Below are 9,474 nucleotides of genomic sequence, written 5' to 3'. Positions count from 1 at the left end.
ATGAAATACTAAGGCTAGGACCCAACACAATATTTTATAACTTGGAAGAGGGATGCCGTAATCCAAGCTATAGAATATTTGAAGGTAGGTGAATGACGATTCACCAATTTCCACCATGAAAAACGAAATAATTTATTAGGTTTTAATTGGATTTGAAACTCCTAGTTCTTTTGAGATGCATTGAACTTTCAATGGCATGTTTCAATCTCGAGTGTGTCCTTCAGATTTTGTGACTGGGATGTCAAGGATCACAAAACAAGGTGTGAAGTAACCATGCAAATTACTTGGTACTCTTAAATGTTTATCACCCAACCGATGTGCCGGTAAACCACACACGCTCCACCGGCCTATAATAAACTTTAAGAAATCCGTTGCCTACCTTGTTAAATCAAGCTAGTGTGCCGGTAAACCACACGCGCTCCACTAACCGACTTAAGCAAAGTGCAAAGTGTAATTTCATGGGTTAGCACCTTATTCATATTTTCCTAAGTAACTATGATTGGTAATTTATAAAAGGTTTACTTACTTAGTATTTATCATTAATACTTTTAATGAAGGGAGAATTCTAGTCATTTGTCCTACCCGTTCGGCTAACAACCCTCTACCAGTCAAGGAAGCGGTGGGTGAGAGTGGACACCTATTAAACTGCCTTTTTATAGGCAGTAACCTTATACCCCCCCCCCCCCCACACCTTATAGACCGGTTTCGTGATTGAGGCCTACTAACGGTAAGACTGACTTGCTCTTATATACATATATATATATATATATATATATATATATATATATATATATATATATATATATTATTGACTTATAATATTATAAAGTATAAGGGTTGAAATTTAACTTTTAAAATCCTAAGGGCTTAATTTGGAATTAAAGTATTCATGAAAGAAAGCTTTTCAAATTCCAAAACTTGAGGGCAAGTTTTGAATTATTCAAAAACTTTTCAATTCCATAACTTATGTGTTTAAAGTAGTTTTAAGTAAAAAACTCTTCAAGTTCCATAAATTCAGGACAAGTTATGGAAGACTTTAAACCATTAAGAGAATGTGACTTTTCCTTATTCATAACTTATGGAAAACTTTATGAGTTTTATGAAACTTAAATGTGACTTTTCATATAACTTGAGGACAAGTTGCAAAAACACATTTTAGAATCAACTCTTAGATTAATTTGGATTGAAAACAACAATTTCACATAACATTCCTATTAATCTAAACAAATCATAAGAACAATATAATTCAATCAAAATTTTTCATGTAATTAGCCTATCCTTTAAACTAATACAGAACATGAATCTAATGACAATTACCTTTGAAATTGGATTAGCATGAACATTACAACATCAAAAACAGGTTCATAAGTTCAAAAACAGCTTAGGGTAATGTTTCTAGTCCAATTTCAGCCAAAAAACTCGAAAATATGTTGTCTGGGGCTCCTACTCGTCGAGTGTATGAACCTACTCGACAAGTAGGATGATTTTCTTCATGGACTCGGCGAGTTTATCAGTGGACTCGGTGAGTCCAGTGCCCAGAAAGCCAGAAAATCGATTTTTTCAGCATTTTTCAGCACTTTGCATCAAGTATAATTGAAAACAAGCCTAGGCTCTGATACCACTGTTGGGTTTTGAGGATTCTAACACTCCTAAGTGTACATGCAACCCTAAATACCTTGGATCAATGTTTTCTCTATTATACATGCAAATATGAATATCCACGGTATTACCCTAACTAGCATACAAAACATTGATACTTGGGTAATAAACTAGATGGAAATACATACCTTGTTGATGTACCTTGACTCCATGTAGCTCGAGAGCCTAGTGCCCCAAGTGTGACACCTCAAATGGTTCACACAACATCACCAACACATGGAATAACCAAGAGAAGAAGACACATGAACTCTAGAAATCGGCTTGCCCTCTTGTTTATACACTAGTGCCAATGTCACCAACCAATCGGGTCTTTATATAGTGTGGATATTAGGGTTACACCATGTAACTCATGACTTTAGCCATACCTTATGCTCCATGGTTTTTAACCTCCATGGAGTATCCATGGGTCACCATATGGGTTAAACCCAACATTAGGAATCTTGGATCATAAGCTCACATATATAAGAATGAATGATTTACACAATCAATCCCCATATATTTAATTAGTCTCTTTTTGATCACTAAATTAATTCCAAATTAATTCTTGATCAATACTAATTAAATAACATGATTTCATATTAATATATTAGAACTTATAATATATTAATATGTCATAAATGCCCTCTCCTCATAAACGGTCTATCCAAATGTTCCAATGCCATGCAACCCAAATGGACCATGCCGAGTCAAGTCAAGTATATACCAATTATAGTTGTGGACTTAGACACTAATCCAACAGTCTCATGATAGCGAGTCTTCCGCATCTCCTCATCCCCCGCATACTGGGATACCAACAATGTTCTCTCTCAGAACTTGGTTGTGATCTCCGCCACAGTCTCCGTAGTCTGTCTCATATCCAAAAACTCCATGCCCAGCTGCTGAAGCTCCATAGCCGGTGCAAACTCGGCTCTAAATCTGGTCACGAAATCTGACCAAGTCATATCCTCGACGGCTGGGGCTCCCAACGAATCACCAATCAATTCCCACCAATCTCTGGCTCGATCCCTCAAATAGCCTGTAGCAAAATGGACCTTCGACCCTTCCAGGCAGAAGCTCGTCAACTGCGCAGACTCGATGTCTGCGATCCATCTCTTGGTAGCAATAGGGCATGAAAGTCCGGCGAACCACTCCCTATAAAGTCCTTAAAGGACAGCGTGCGCGTACCCAACTGGCTGGACATCGCATCCCTCCTGAATGCCTGGAGGCGATCCTCCATCAACTCAATAATCCCCTCCTCGATCGACCTGAAGATGATAGGGGTCGACTCAAGGATACCTTTAGTGATCTCAAACGCGATGAACTCGTGTAACCCATCATCAACCTGCTCGGATCCCGCGCCTGAGCCTGAACCTGATCCTGACCGAGATCCCGCTCCATGTCGTGTAATCGCCATACTGAAAATAAACACATAAATGTCAGGATCATACATACCCCTGAGAGGTCTCATACACTCTCCAAGTTTCCTGGTTCTATCTCGTGCCCTCCTTGACTCAAGTACGGATCCTCTGCTTTCAGTAGTACGGGTCCCTTACTACCTTCCACATCTATCCGTACTTTCCTCAAGGATTGCTTCAACTTCACCAAGTCCTTTTACCGATACCCTTTCCTACTAATCTCGTCCTAGGCTTTCCTAGGGCACTCCCCGATCTACTCTAAGCCATCAGCTACACTAGGAGTCCCTACATCCGTTCCCTAACTAGCTTGCGAGTACTGTTACATATCCGCTCACTAGTTAGTTAAAGTTAGCCTGGACCCCTTAAGCACAAAGCAAGCAGCATTCGTGCATCGAGTAACCACATCAGGCATAACCTAATTAGGCTATCCTACTGCTGACTAAACAGTCCTAACATACAGCTCATACCTCATACAACAAGAATTCAAGGCATCCTCTAGATCCTTAGCCCTACTCTAGCATGCAATTCTCAGAATCATGTATCAGGCATACAAGGCATCCTTCTAGATCCCTAGCCCTAATCTAGCATGCAGTTCTCAGAATCAAGAATCATACACGTAACATAACAGGTATGGTATCTTGGGGGAAACTTACTTGAGCTCGGTTGGTCGCACGCATCACACACCTTGTCTGTTCTAAAAAATTCTTAACTAAAAATTTTAGAAGTTTTTTTCCTTAAAAAAATCTTTTAGTCCCTCGGTTTGAGTCTAGACACCCCCGAGAGTGTGTCTGAATCCCTCAAACCAGGGCTCTAATACCAACTTGTAACATCCCAAAAATTGAGGCCAAAAATTTCATTTTTGAATTAATAATTTGTAACCATTTACCAAAAACATTACATCAAATTACCAAAACCATAATGTCATGTCCCAAACCATAACATCAAAAGTAATAAAAATCAGAGTACAATCCCAGAAAATTCCATGCAGAAATCATGTGTGTGATGAGCTGCTATACCGCCGGCTCTTTCCCCTTCGACAAAGAGGTACCTAAAACCACAACCAAAAACTATAATCACAAAGCTTAGTAAGCTCCCCCATCATACCGCATACCACATAATATCATCGGTATCTTTTAATCGGTAACTATCATCGGTATCTTCCAACCGGTAACTATCATCGGTACCTTTCAACCTATATCTGCCATCGGTATCTTTCAACCAGTAACTGGGGAGTATTTCACCCCTTACCACTAGCATACAATAGCAAGATATAAACAAATAATCAGGCATATCGGGGTACAGACCTACCCATTGGTCCTAACGACCTATGCCGGGGAAAGACTATTCCCTGTCACTACCACTAACACATCGTTCATATTACGCAAGCATATCTCATGACCAAGTTACATAAAAAAACTAGGTTAATTATCACATAGACAATTATCTACTAATATCCCTGTTGGTGGGTCGGAATTGTGGCCTTAGACCCACCCCTACTAGAAGGTAACTCACCTTGAAAGGCTGACGACTGAAAAGCTGATTGGCAGATGTTTGACTGCTGCTCCGATGATCCTCCGACTATAAATCCATAAAACACTTAATCAGACACAGATAACTATTCTTTAGGGTAAAATGACCATTTTACCCCTGACCAAGTCAAACTCAAAGTCAACTTCGAGTTGACCCGACTCGCCGAGTTGGGCCGCCAACTCGTCGAGTCCCAATCCTTACATTTGTCCTTCTTCACGCCTCTACTTGTCGAGTTTGACAACGAGTCGACGAGTTCTCCTTCTAAAACAACCCCGAATGAACCTTCATCCGACTCGTCGAGTTGTATGAACAATTCTTCAAGCTCATCTTCATCCTATGAACAAGTACCGACCTTGACTCACCGAGTTGTATGAACAACTCCTCGAGTTCATATTCGAAAGTTGGGAGATTGCCTTGGACTCGCCGAGTCTTTTCTTACACTCATCGAGTCCTATGATTTCCAGGTCTATGGCTAAGTCCAATGCATTGGATCACTTCTTCGGACCCCTCTAAGGCCACTCTAACAATCATTGGGTTCCTTCGAACCATAACAGAAAAAGGGAAGTCAATCCATGGCCTTGCCTAGTCCCAAGAACGACTCGCCGAGTCGCGAATAACCAAGTCTCATTTCTCGATTTCTGTTGTACAACACTTGACCAATAGATAGATCTGGCCTTTTATGATCGATCTAGCACGTAAAGTTACAAACTTTACGTGCATGCATGGGACTATGAGCTCAAATGGCCCTAAGTGAGGCTCTTAAGATGCATGGGGCTCTCTAAGGCCCCCAAATCATTGCCTTTCTGCCTTGTAACCCCTTAAAGACCTTGGATCTGAAGTCTTAGCCCCCAATCATGCATTCACTCATGATTAGTCACCAAGAATGGCTGCTAAAAGCCCTAAATCACCCCAAAAAGGGATCTAAAACATGCAAGAGAAAGGTATCAGCTTTATACCTCAAAAGAACTACAGAGGGTGCACAAACTCGAACTCCTCTGGCCTCCTCTTGATTCCTCACGCCTTTATCTTCCTTCTTATGTTGCAAAATCACCAAGAACCACCACAAAGGACTTAGATCTGTACACAAACGATTAGGGTTTGTTATGGGGAGTTCTGAGAGCAATAGGGACGAACGGAGGCTGAATGAGATGTTTAAATAGGGTGCAATCCATTAGATTAAGGTTTTGTCCAAACAACGCCTACTCGTCGAGTCGGTTTGCCGACTCGTCGAGTAGGTCACTAAACTCCCATGTCCACAGTCGATTCTACTCGACGAATTGGCCCTTCAACTCGCCGAGTCCTAGGCCAAAATGATATAATACTTGAATGAAAATACGTACCAGGAACCAGGTGCTATATGATTAAAGATAGAAAACTCATTGACCTACTTCATTCTTTATTTTCCACGAAGTGAGAAGCAGTTTTCTAGCCCCCCTCTTCGCGATTGCGGCCGCCATTCCTCATATTCTTCTTGTGCTTACGTAATTCACCATTCTAGGTAAATTAATCTTCTTCACTTTGTTTATTGTTGACTTATTTACTAGATTTAGGGATTAGGGTTTGCATTTCACTTGAATCTTAAAAATCGAGACCCTAAATCTGTGAATTTCTTGTTGCATGTGTTTGTAATGAGTTTTGAAATCGCCCTAGGAGTAAACCCCATTGACATTGTTGGCCTGATTGGATTTCTTCCTTGAACGGTTCTGACTTCGATTACGACTTCACGATGTCAATCTTTAGGGATTCACGACGTGAATCTCAGGACTTGATATTTCCTGTTCTGATTAATTCTAATATTTTGGGATGTTTTTGTTGGCTGTGTTTTATGATTATTTTTGCAGCAATGGCTCCCAAGAGAGAAATTCCGACAGGGGTGTCGAGTTTACATTAGTTCTACAATTTCCCAACAACAATATCCCAAGAAATTTTGACCCGCTGGAATAACCGTTTGGGGTGGCTCTACAACCGTGAGATTACTCTTGCCCCTACAATTAATTGGACAACGTTATGGGAGGTTGGGCTTGTTGATCAAATGTTCCAGTATCTCATGAAAATATTTTTGGAAGTACCTTAAACTAAACTGAAAACCATAAGCACAAAGCTTAGTGAGTTCCCCATACTACACATATAATCACATACTGGGAGCCCACCCGCTGCATCGGGACTTGCCCGACATTAGACTCGCTCCTGCATCGGGCCCCGCCTAGCATTGAGCCCCGCTCGGTATATAGATTTGTCTCTCTTAGGCCCCTCCTGTCTCTGGTCCTCGCTCACCATACTTATTCAATCATATAATCATGATAACATATAAGCAAACATACTCTACTTTATTCTTGTCTAAGGCGTCACCTAACTTGGCCCTCGCCCCTGTCCTGCTACTGTTGAATCATGGAACCCTGTCCACACTCCGGCTGGTAGTTAGATACGGGCTTTCGTCCACACTCACTCCTCTCTTATCTCGGGCCCCACCCCTGCTCTGCTACTAAAGAGATATGGAATCTCGTCCATACTCAGCTAGTGATGAGATACGGGAACTCGCCCACACTAACCTCCCTATAAGGAACATACAAGTATCACATTGACAACAAGCGTAAACTAACAAACAAACATTCCTTCGGCTTGCCCCGGCATCGGACCTTGGTCCGGAAACATACTACCAACACATGCAAGAATCACAAAGACCTCTAGCATACTAACATACCTCAGGCCTCGCCCATCATCAGATCGTAATCCAGAACATATATCATAATAAGGCCTAGGGCTAACCCCCAGGCCTTCCTACTATACGCAAACACAATGGGCCGACATTGTGGTCGTAGACCCATGCACACAGTGAGGAGACTCACCTCGCACTGCAGAAACCCTGCTGATACTCCTCCAGCTGCTATTTGGCAATTCCCCAAACTGCTACTCCTTCGGCTCTCTGAGCTATCAATACCAAAATATCACTTAGTCCAAATCAATAATCCTTCTTAAGGTAAAATGACCATTTTACCCCTAGTCCAACTTGCTCCATATCTAAGGCCCAAACCAGGCTCTAAAAATGGCCCAACACTAGGTAGGCTTCCCAAACCCATTAGTGGCCCACTAATGGTCCAATTTGCCAAATTGAGCCCAGGCCCCTCTAATGGGCCTTACCCTAAGCCCAAACATCTTATTGACCCACATTATTTGACTTCTGATGGCCCACTAAGGCCTAAAGAACCAAAATCCCTTGCATTGCCCAAGCTGAGGCCCAAAACAAGCGAAACCAAAATCTGGTGTGTACGATGGGTGTACTCCTATGTACGCTAAGTGTACTAGCCAAATGGTGTATACGCTGGGCGTACCTACATGAATGCTCAGCGTACTCCCCCTGTTAAGTCACTTTCCCATTAAGTGCTTAATACTCTACTCCAAAAGCTACAAACACAGATCCACGTCCTTTTCAACGTATTAATCCATAAAGTCACTGACTTGGTGACTTTGCACGCCCCAATCAAGTCCAAACTCCAAAAATGATATTTCATTCATAGAGAAATGCTCTTAACTCATGCATAAACCCAATAAGACATTCAAGATGGCAACTTTCTGCCTTAGGGCTCATATGGAACAGAGAGTAGCAAATCCAAGTCATATAAATCGGATTGAACAACAAAACTTCAACCTTTGGACCAAAATGGTCCAAAAATTCAATCTAAGAGATCTAAGAAGATAATCACCAAGTTTAGATTTTTATACCCTGAAATGACTAGAAATGAAGCAACAATCCCATATATGCAACCTCTCATTTTAACTACCACCTTTCCTTGTTCTTTTCTTGTTTGGAAAATGGATCCACTACACCAAGATGCTTCTCTAGTGACCTTCTAAGCTCCAAGAACACTCAAATATGGATTAGGGTTTTGTAGTAGCTCCTTTAGGGTGGAAATGGAGGTTGGCCTTGAAGACATAAGATTTTTTTTATATAGGGATCAACCCTAAAATTAGGGTTTGGGAACTTTGAGTGCACGTTGGGCGTACGCCCCTCCATACCCGTGACCATTTTCCTTTATACGTTGTGCGTACTCTTGCGCTGGCCACCTTGCATGCATGGTCCTTTCTTGCCATATTTCTCCATTAAGGACCAATATTTCCAGTAACTTCAAAGTGTTATAACTCCTTCGTTCTATGTTTGTTTCCGACGAACTTTATACCCACGAAAAGGTGGTGAGAATCCTTACACTCCTGACTATTTACCCAAGCCTTAAAACCTTTCTAATAAAACCCGAGACCCATAAAATACCGAATCGCTTATATCCCGGGCCTCTAAACCCACAATTGAAGTACTTTTCAAAACGGGATGTTACATCCTGAGCACGAACACCCACGACCACGAGCCACCACGAGCCACCGGGATGGTGTGCACGGTCGTTGTTCATGGCCACGTAGACCATGAACTTGTCCGTTGCAACCATATCGGACGGCCTAATCATATTATCTTTATGATAAACACAAAGTTAACAAACAACAAGAAGTGACAATTTTGAACTCTTCGAATATATATATATATATATATATATATATATATATATATATATATATATAACGCTAGCAGATTCAAGCTAGTCAATTTAGAGACGATAATCATCAAAGATGACTTTTTTATAGATGATTATTTAGAAAAAATATCTCAACCAAGTTGTAGTATATGTCACAAGGTTTCCATACATATTAAGAACGCCGAATTCCGAGTTATAACGAACAAGTTATGACTTGTCGAAGTTTCACGACAAAACCGACACGACACCAGGAACTGTAAAAAGTGAGTTTACGATAATTACCTTTTAGCCTTAGAGGTCTAAATGAAAGTTGTAGAGTACGTCTCCACCTATGCATGGATATAAAGAACGTCAAAAACAGAGCTCGTATG

This window comes from Lactuca serriola, chromosome 7 (assembly GCF_051521515.1).
Source record: "Lactuca serriola cultivar US96UC23 chromosome 7, Lser_US96UC23_V15, whole genome shotgun sequence".
Classification (NCBI taxonomy): Eukaryota; Viridiplantae; Streptophyta; class Magnoliopsida; order Asterales; family Asteraceae; genus Lactuca; species Lactuca serriola.
Note: the sequence above shows the minus strand (reverse complement) of the source record.